The sequence below is a fragment of the Rattus rattus genome, chromosome 2 (assembly GCF_011064425.1).
Source record: "Rattus rattus isolate New Zealand chromosome 2, Rrattus_CSIRO_v1, whole genome shotgun sequence".
NCBI lineage: Eukaryota > Metazoa > Chordata > Mammalia > Rodentia > Muridae > Rattus > Rattus rattus.
Genome location: NC_046155.1, coordinates 114,147,094 through 114,158,068, shown reverse-complemented (window position 1 = coordinate 114,158,068; position 10,975 = coordinate 114,147,094). Strand labels below are relative to the sequence as shown.

The window sequence follows — 10,975 nt, the reverse complement described above, 5'->3', positions numbered from 1 at the left end:
TTGCATTTATGACTCCTGATCTCTTTCCTAGGTTTTCTATCTCCAGAGTTGTCTCCCTTTCTTATTTGCTTATTGTGTCTATTTCCATTTTTAGATCCCAGATGATTTGTTTAATTGCTTCTCCTCTTTGGTTGTATTTCCTTGTTATTCTTTAAGGGATCTTTGTGTTTCCTCTTTAAGGGCTTCTACCTGTTTACCTGTGTTTTCCTGTATTTCTTAAAAGGAATTATTTATGTCTTTCAAGTTCTCAAACATCAGCATGAGATGTGATTCTAAACACTAATCTTGATTTTCTGGTGTTTTGTGGTATTCAAGTATTGCTTTCGTTGGAAGAATTGGGTTCTGAGGAGGACAAGTGGCCTCGGTTTCTGTTGCTTAGGTGCTTGTACTTGCCTCTTGCCATTTGGTTATCTCTAGTATAAACTGCTCTGGTATGTCTCTGACTGTGGCTTTTCCAGGTTCTAAGCCTGTGAGTCAGCACTCTTGGAAGACAAGCACTTTCAGGGCAGATTTATGTATGGAGAACTGTGGCACAAATTCAGCTCCAGAAATTCTAGCTATAATAATTACACAACAAATGGAGGGCAAAAGGATATAAACTGGAAAGGAGGAAATTAAAATATCACTATTTGGAGATTATATGATAGTATAATTAAATGACCCCTAAAATTCTGGGTCCTATGTTTAATTTACTGAGAAATCTCCAGATTGATTTCCAAAGTGGTTGTAGCAGCTTGCAATCCCACCAACAATGGAACAATGTTCTCTTTCTCCACATCCGTGCAAGCATCAGCTGTTACCTGGAATTTTAATCTTAGCCATTCTGACTGGTATGAGGAGGAGTCTCTGGGTTGTTTCGATTTGCATTTCCCTGATTGCTAAGATTGCTGAATATTTCTTTAGGTGCTTCTCAGACATACCAGTTTGTTCAATTGAGAATTATCTGTTTAGTTCTCTTCCTCATTTTAATAGGGTAATTTGGTTCTGCAGAATCTAACTTGCTTGCTTGAATTTCCCTTCTAATCAGCTTTGTTAACGACTTATGAATAACACTAATTCCTAATTTTGTATTCTTCCATGACACTGATCAAATATAATCCAATTCTTAATCATAAATGCAAGAAAAAAGAGTCAAACAGAATGTAGCCATATAAAATTAATATTGTTGATATTGATATTGTTATTGATACAATTGATATTGTTGTTCTACCTATCAGATTTCAAACTCCTTCCGCTCCTTCTGTCTTTTCTCTTATTCCCCCATTGGATTCTCCATGCTCAGTCAGATGGACACGTGCAAGCATCCTCATCTGTATCAGTAAGTCTCTGGCAGAGCCTTTCAAGACACATCCATATCAGGCTCCTATCAGCAAGCACTTCTTGGCGTCAGCAATAGTGACAGGGTTTAGTGGATGTATCTGCCAGCTGGGCAGTCTCCGGATGTCCTTTCTTTCAGTCTCAGATATTCTCTTTATCCCTGTATTTCATTTAGACAAGAGCAACTCTAGATTTAAATTTTGAGAACGGTGGATGGTTTCATTCCCCAACTGGGGGCCTTCCTAATCTCTGGATATGGTCTCAAGAAGTTCTCCCTCCCCTTGGTTGGGCATTTCAGCTGCTCTCATCTCTGTTGGGTCCTGTGAGGCTCTTGCTTTCTTAACATCTGGGACTTTCTGGATGCCACTGCCAGTTCTCCATCCCCAATTGATGCACACCTTTGTTCAATTTCCAGAACCTCTGTACAATTCCTCCATCTCATCCATACCTGATTCTTCCCCTCTTTCTACACTCCCTCCACCTCCGTTACTTCCAGATCCTTCTCCCATTCTCTAGTTCCTGGGGAACATTTTGTTCCCACTTCTAAGAAGGACTGAAGCATCCACATTTTGGTTTCCCTTCTTCTTGAGATCCATGTTGTCTGTGAATGTATCTTGGCTATGCTGAGGTTTTGGGCTAATATCTACTTATCAATAAGTGCATACCATGTGTTTTCTTTTGCAACTTGGTTACTTCACTGAGAATGTTATTTTCTAATTCCATCTTCTTGTCTAAGAATTTTATTATGTTATTGTTTTTAATATCAGACTAGTACTCCATTGTTTAAATGTATCACAATTTCTGTATCCATTCCATTGTTGAAGGACATCTGGAATCTTTCCAACTTCTGGCTATTATAAAATTAGGCTGCTATGAAAATAGTGGGGCATGTGTCCTTGTTATATAATACTTTAAATGTCAGTACATAAAATATCCAACAAAAAATAAATTAAATTAATATCTACAGTGTTGAACGTGCATAAACATATTTCTTAGTTTTATTAATCATATTATTATTGAAGTCAACTTGGTTCAGTAGTATTCATTGACATAATTCCTTATTAAATTCATTGCAATCACCTATATAATCAAAGTGAACTATTGCAAATGATTTCAGAAACTGGTTTGATGAGCTAGGCTTATGAAACAAATATTCCCAAAAGGAATCATGTCTGGAATTTTTAGGTCTACTTACATGAATGGCAGAGAAGGATAATCATGACAAAAATTATTGCCCCTATTTTTCACCTGGACATAGGATCTCAGATGCAGAGCCCCAGGCCAGACAGTGCTTCAGAATCCTCCAGGGGCAAAAAGTGAACTGAAAAGTAAATGGTGTAAGAAGTATATGTGTTCATTAATAGTACCTACAATGATAAAAAATGACACCTGGCAGTGTTCATGAAAATTTGATATGTGAGATTCTCCCTTCCTGACTCTTCATGCTGCATTTTGTTCAGGCATGTATCTTGGTGATATGGCAAAGATGATCTCTTTCATTATTCTCTTCTTGATTCTAAATCTTTCCTCTCTTTTATGCCATTTGAGTGATCCCAGGTGCTTTTGGAGAATAAAAGACAAAGAAAATTATCTAGGAGATAAAGAAGCTGATTGTTTCTTTTCCATTTATACAAAGCATGGTTATGTGAAGAATAATGATTTCAGTGAGAATATAGATGCTATAAGTGCATCTTTTCATTATACTTAAATGCATACTAACATTTCTAGAGATGCTGAGGATAAACAATATCTCTTCCTTCTGGCTGTCCTTCAGGATATAAATAAAATTCGTCATGTTCTATTGTTGGTCATTTTCTTTAATTTTATGGTTTTATGGTGAAATTTTCATTTTTTAATCACAATTTGGTTAGATGCTGAATTAATGAATCACACTATTGACTTTGCTCTTAGAGAGATTCTCTTTATAAAATAATTTCCATCTTATGTTTCCATGTGATCCTACTGTATACTGCACGGTTTGTGGCAAAGTTTCTGAGACATCTAGGAGTCCAGGTAGTTGAGAATAATTGTCTTCCTACGGTGTTGCCATCCTTTGCTTCTTCCAGTCTTTCCCTAGTTGAACTACAGGGGTTCCCGAACTCAGTCAAATGATTGGGTGTAAGTATCTTCAGCAGACTCATTCAAATGACTTTTTGGCCTCTCAGACAGCATCCATACTAGAATCGTGTCTGTAAGCACACTGTAGGATCAGTAATAGTCTCAGGCATTAGAGCTTTCCTTGAGATGGATCCTAATTTAGACAAGTCATTGGACTTCTTTTTCCTCAACCTTTCTTTATTTTGTCACTGGAATTCTTTTAGAAATATTTCTGAGTCAGAGTTTTTGACTCTGGGATGCATCCATGTGATGCCCTGCCTTTCTGTCTACCCACTCTTGGATATTTCATCTAAGCATGCTGTATTTTACTTTGTTATGTTTCAGTATGGTCCTTGAATTCATGATCTCTTTAAAACTTTTAACAAGCAGAGGTATTTTATCTTGTCATATAATGTTTTCTGCACCTGCCTAGGATACTTTTTCAATTAATTCTCCTAAAGTACTAATAAGTATAAGACATGTATCATATGACAGTAATATTTTTCTTTTGAGATACAACTACAGAGTAATAACTCAGAGAATAATTCAAATGGCAGTCTTTAAACTATGCAGAAATATTTTCCTATTTTCACCCACAAGTTCTTTACCATGTATTACCTTTTTTTAGAAAAGAATATTTCCTATTTGAAGATAGTATAGAAAGCATTACCATCTTGTTTAATCCCTTCCAATAGTTCTTCCAGATTTATGCTTTCTTTCACATTACTATGTGCAACCTTTTAAAAATCCCATCAAGTATAATTTGTACTGGAGATATTCTCTTATATTGGCCTTTTATTTTGGCTATGACTGTCAACTACTAATAGGAAAGACGTTTTAAAAAGATTTACTGATTCTTTCATTCATCATTTTCCTCATTCAACATCTACATTATCTATAAGAAGGTATTAATCTATTCTCATTCATAAATATGGAGGCAATGTTGTTTCTCAACATGTGTATATAGTGTGAGGGTTATATGAAATAAAAACCAATGACTAAATAGCCTCCACATTTGAAAATTCAGAATGTCACTTCACATTCATCTTAAGTAGGAGGCATTGTGATTGTATTGAAAGCGAACCATCTTTTTACAAAGAAAATCCAAAATTGATAAAGACAATTACTGCAGATGAGAAGATGTACTCCACTTATGATGGCAGAAATGAAAACAATAATAATTTTAAAATAAAAGCATTATTAGTGTATAAAAAACCACTGATGATAAAAATAATTTTATAGTAAAAGGTTAATGTAAATTAAAATATATTATTTGAAAAAACTTAAACACAAATTTTATTATAGCTATATTAATTTAGATAGTCATTTCTTTCAAGTTAGGTTTTATAAATATATAATTTATTATCTATGTGTTTAAATTGTGTATACAAAATATATAGATGTGTGTGTGTCCAACACCACAGTCAAGTTTAAATGACTTATTCTATTTTATTGGGAATCTGAATGCTGTATCCTCAATTCTTATCTTTACATCAACATATACCTACCCTACCCTGAAATCTACTATTTGTTCCATACTTGTACATTTGAATTTTTAATATAATTGAGATTATATGCTTTATAAACTATTTTGCTTTTTTACTAAGCATATTATTTTCCAAGTCCATTTAAATTTACAGCATAAATCAAATTTATGTTCTTTCAATGTTTATATAAAATACATTTTAGTACAATATACACAATTGTGTATTTTACTCTCTCAAGTCCTGTAAGATAATTAACTAATTACCTATCTATGCACCCACGTCATTACCTTCCCTCATTAAAAACTTGTCATATAAAGAATAGTAATAAAATAGCATAAAACAAAAAATTCAAATTATAAAAAACTTACAAAAAACAGAAAAGGAATCCCTGCAAAATCAGATAAAAGGCATGGGTAACACACCTATTTACAAATAGGAAAACCAGACATATGTATCTTTACACTCAAGAAGCACATAAAAAGAAAAGTTTGAAAGCTTTAACATAAACACACAAGAACTGTAAACTTCAACCTTCACTCTCCTGAAAAAATATAATGATACACAGAATTTCCAATGTGTCACTGCATTTATTTTATGTTTTTTTTTCACATTCTTGGCATTCAGTATTAACTTCAAACTATCACCTGTGAATTTTTGTATCCCCAGTGGAGATACAAAGTTTACTCTTGAGATTTCTTCACTATTATAGACATGGGTGTATTTTTAATTCTTCACCATGAAACAATACAGTTGGGCCAGTACCATTATTCAAGACAATTTCATTCTTCTAGTACAGTTTTCTGGACTTAAATATAAAAAATATATCAATTGTCCAAAGAGGTGTATTTATTTCTAGGTTTTCAGTTACATTCTATTGATCAACACCCACCCCGTTTTGGCCAATTTTATTAATAGACTTATGTAGTACAAAGTGAAATCAGAACTGTTGATACTCCTACTAATTATTTCTTTATTTAGGATTGTTTAATTTTTAAAAAAATTCTAAAGGGAAGTTTGTAAAAAAAACTCTATATTATTTGCCATATTAACCTTCATCCTTCAGCAATTGAAGTGAATTAATTAAAGAACTCAATTTTCAAATTGCATATCTGTCTCAATTAGGTAATGATAATCACCATAGAAAGTATGGCACAATTTCAGATATTTCTGAATGAAGGGAAAAAAATCTAAGAAATAAGGGAACAAATTAGGAAAAAGATGATTAAAAATAAGGAAAAGTAAATAATAGAGAACATAAAACCGTGAAGTCAATACAATGCCAGCTTTAGAGCCACAGTTTATGTACAGTTACATAAATATTTACATTAGTCACATAGTATTACAGAAAATACAGATGAGACAAAAGCAAAAATGCTTATGTACTACACACTGAAATGATATGTAATTGTTAAATAAGATTATGAAAACTTACAAGAATATATCAAAATATATATGCAGTTAAAATATATTGAAAGAAGAGAAAAAGTGAACATATTAGAAACAGAATATATCAGTAAAATATTTACCTAATGAAACCCAAGGCCATGTATGAGATAGCCAGTGATTGTAGAGAAAGAATGAATTAGTACAACATAAAGGTACATGTGAAGCAAAAGGAGCTCAATCTAAACAGTGAAATGCTGTACTTATAACGAATCTTATATTGCTCAATTTTGTATAGCCTCAAATAGGAAAAAAAACAGACATAACTATGTGGAATGAAGAATAGTGTCAGAATTATTACAATATTTGCATTATCTATGAATTCTTTACAATTTTTCGATTGTTGATATAGACAAATTTGGCTACTTTTGCATTACATTAGGAATGTTCATGACAATTTTTAGTGCTGATACTGAAAAGATATATAACATTCTAGATAGCAGATAATTCTCACTTTTTTCCCACATATGTTCAGTATTAGAATTACAAGATGAAGGCATAGTCAGATTCAATTTTGGTTTAGAAATATTTTCTTATTCATGGATGACACATAGATATTTAACTGGGTACAAGAAAATAAGATGGAACTGTAGACAATTTCAAAAATTATTGAATCCTGTTAATAAAAATTCATATTTTAAAATTATTATTAAAATATCAAAAAAGCACACAGTATCTTATTTCAGAACACAGTTGAAGAAGAGATCAAAAGAAGAATATAATAAAATTTATATATATATGTTAATATATATATTAGGAAAACAATATATATATTATATATTGTTTTATATAATATATATATTAGGAATATAATATATATTAGGAATATAATATAATATATTATATATTATAATATATAAGGAAAACAATTCAAAACAAGTAATAAAGTTCAATTCATCAAATTAAAAAAAATAAGATTTTTAAATTGTTTTGCAGGTCTTGCATCCTAATACAGCAAATAAAATGAAATCTTTCGTCAATATGAATGAATTAGGTCATAAAATAAAAAATCTTTGCTTAACCCATTTATTTTTTTATTTATAATTATACTTAGAACTTATATCCCCTATGATTGTGTGTAACTCTTGTTCTCAGGGTGACAAATAAGACTATCCACTTGAATTTTCCATTTATTTTTGCCATCAAGAACAACAGGAACATTCATATTTTACCCAACATTTCCTGTTTGAATTAAGATTGAATGTAACCCAATTGTGGATAATGTGAAAGAGTTTGGTCCTTGAAAAAAGGAAATTATCCTAATTACTACCAGAAACATCAGGAGAAGATATTTAATTTTACCTTTACGGACCTCTGTGGATCTCCATAAACTTGGACCATACCTGTGCTTCTCCAGAACTTCCAGAGTGTGTTAAGGAGGGATTTAATTAAGTATTATTTACCACAGTATTAGTTTGAAGCTGCAAGGCTGACTAAAGGCAGGGAATTTATTTCTATCTATTCTAATCTATCAAATATAGAAGTTAGATCATTTCTTTGGCAAACACAACTTTAAGAAAATGGGCAGAAAATATAACACAATGTGAAACAATTTACCAGATAATTTAGTTTATTTGTACTTGTATAGCAATAAACAAGAAGTTGAATATGATTTTAATAAGAAAATGAAGAATTCACACTTTCTCACACTTCTAGCATGTGCTCTAGAATGGGCCCTATACATTCCAACCTCTTTACATTTTGTTTGTGATCAATATCTTTCAGCTCTACTGTGGTTATTTTCATCTCCTTTTGAGTGTTCAGGAACAATTTCCTCATCTCTACCAGATGTCTCCCAAGGACACATCTCTACCACTAGCCATGGTGTCCCTAGCAGTTCACTTCAGATGGAATTGGGTGGGAGTGATAATTACAGATGATGACCATGGAATTCAATTTCTTTCTGAATTGAGAGCAGAAATGCAAAGAAAAACCATCTGCTTAGAATTTGTCACAATTATCACATATAATCGGTTGTTATACCTTAAAATGTTTCATAAATATTATCACCAAATCATACTGTCATCATCAACAGTTGTGTTCGTCTATGGGGATAAAGAATCTCCTGTACAATTTAACTTCATTCTATGGAAATATAAAAACATTCAGAGACTCTGGGTCAGTGTGTCACAATTTGATATGATCACAATGATAGGCGAGTTCATGCTTCACTCCTTGCATGGGGCTCTTATTTTTTCACATCAGCACTCTGAGGTGTCTGGTTTTAAACAATTTATGCAGACAGTGAACCCTTCTAACTATAGCAATGATATTTCTTTTGCTAAACTGTGGTGGACTTTCTTTAAATGTTCTTTGCCACCACCTAATTGTACAACATTGAAGAATTGTCCAAGCAAAATCCTATCTAATTGGTTTTTTGTGCCACCACTTGGAATGTCTATGTGTGAAACAGGCTACAACTTATACAATGCCGTGTATGCTGTCGCCCACACTCTTCATGAGATGCTTCTGCAACAAGTAGACACAAGCTCAGACAATGATGAAAAAGTAGTGGAATTTAGCTCCTGGAAGGTAATAATTCTGACACTGCATAGCATATATATCCTAGACATGGCATTCATAAAGAGAATCATAAAGTCAAAATCCATGTAAAGAAAATCCTTGTAACTTGTATTCATTTTTTTTCTTACTCTACAACTGTGGAAATGGCATATCTCATTAGTGTCATAATGTATGTGAGAGCCAACTATGGCACCCAAGTCACGAATTCATAATCTTAGTCATAAAATTTTATCTAATATTCAATGATATATGCTTCTCACGAATTTATCATTTGAATTTTTTCATGGAAATAGTAAATAAAATTAATAAAATGACTTGAATTTTATTTGATCAAAAAATTTCTGATTAATGTAATAAATACATCTCAAATAATTTCAAGCACTGTTTCCATATTTTGAACAATTGAGTGTATAGTTTCCATATCTTATGGTAAAATAACATTTTTGAGAGAAAATATGTTAATTTATCACTACTTTCCAAACATAAAATTCAGTGTGCATGTATTATGGCATCAAATCCAGTGAGAAAACAGTATTTGTAAAACATAGTGAAACTTTAAATGTATATGGACTTCATTTTTACTTTTCTGTATACTTCTCATAAAGGTGGATTTAGGAGTAGATAATAGATATGATGTTATACTTTCTGTCCTAATATGTATAGTTGAAACTAAAATGATAAATGCATTTTAGATGTTCTCTGTACTGAAGAACATACAATTTGTAAATCCTGCTGGAGACCTTGTGAACATGAACCAGAATAGAAAACTAGATACAGTGTATGACATTTTCTATATCATGGATTTTCTAAAACAGGAAGGATTTAAAATGAAAATAGGAAGATTTTCTGATCATTTTCCAAATGGCCAACAACTATTTATGTCTGATGAAATGATAGAGTGGGCTACAGATATCAAGCAGGTAATTTAGTTTTAATTTTAATGTTTTACGATAAGCAAAACTGCTTATAATATTGTCTATTTTTGTTACACAATAAAATTTTTATCAATTCCTCATTTTTATTTTTTTATTTTTTGGATATTATATGAATTTACATTTTAAATGTTATCCCCTTTCCACACCTCTCCCATTACTTCTCCCCTATCCCCATGCTTCTATGGGGATGCTTCCACTCTCATCCACCCACTCCCACCTCAATACACTGGCATTTCCCTACATTTGTGAAGAGTCTTCACAAAACAAAGGGCTTTTCCTCCTATTGATCCTGGACAATGTTCTCCTCTGCAAAATATGTGGTGAGAGTCATGGGTCCCTTCATGTGTATCATTGGTTGGTGGTTTAGTCCCTGGGAGCACTGGTGGGCTCTGTTTGGTTGATGTTGTTGTTTTTCCTATGGGATTGCAATCAACTTCATCTACTTCAGTCTTTTCTTTAACTCCTCCATTGGGATTACCTTATTCAGTCCAATGGTTAGCTGCATGCATTCTAAACTGTATCAGCAGGGCTCTGGCAGAACCTCTCAGTGCCTCCTGTCACTACACTTCTTGGCATCAGCCATAATGACTGAGTTTGTTGGCTTCTATATTGAATCAGAATCTCCCAGGTGGGCAGTCTGTGTGGATGACCTCATTTCAGTCCCTACCTACTCTTAGTTCATGTATTTCTCCTGTGACTATGCTGTTGTCTTCTACCTTCTTTTTTTTTTTTTTTTTCGTTTGCTCTTTTTTTTTTTTTTTTATTAACTTGGTATTTATATACATTTGAGTGTTATTCCCTTTCCGGTTTTGAAAACATCCCCTCCCCCTCCCTTCTTTATGGGTGTTCCCCTCCCCATCCTCCTCCATTGCCACCTTCCTCCCCAACAGTCTAGTTCATCGGGCTCTAGTTCAGCAGGACCCAGGGCTTCCCTTCCACTGGTGCCTATTTATATGTTCATTACACGCAGTGAGGTCAGATTCAGGTCAGTCCATGTATATCTTTAGGTAGTGGCTTTAGTCCTGGAAGCTCTGTTGCTTAAATATATATAGGTCCTTTATTCCCCAGCTTCTCTCAGTTCTTTCTCTGATTCCTTCAATAGGGGTCCGCCTCAAATCAGTGGTTTGCTGCTGTCATACACCTCTGTGTTTGCTGTATTCTGGCTGTGTCTCT

The 10,975-nt window shown here is 33.0% G+C and overlaps 1 pseudogene; it reads left to right on the top strand.

Annotated features, from left to right (window-relative positions):
* Positions 1–2,794: 2,794 nt before the first annotated feature.
* Positions 2,795–10,975, top strand: part of LOC116894240 — an 8,377-nt pseudogene continuing 196 nt past the window's right edge.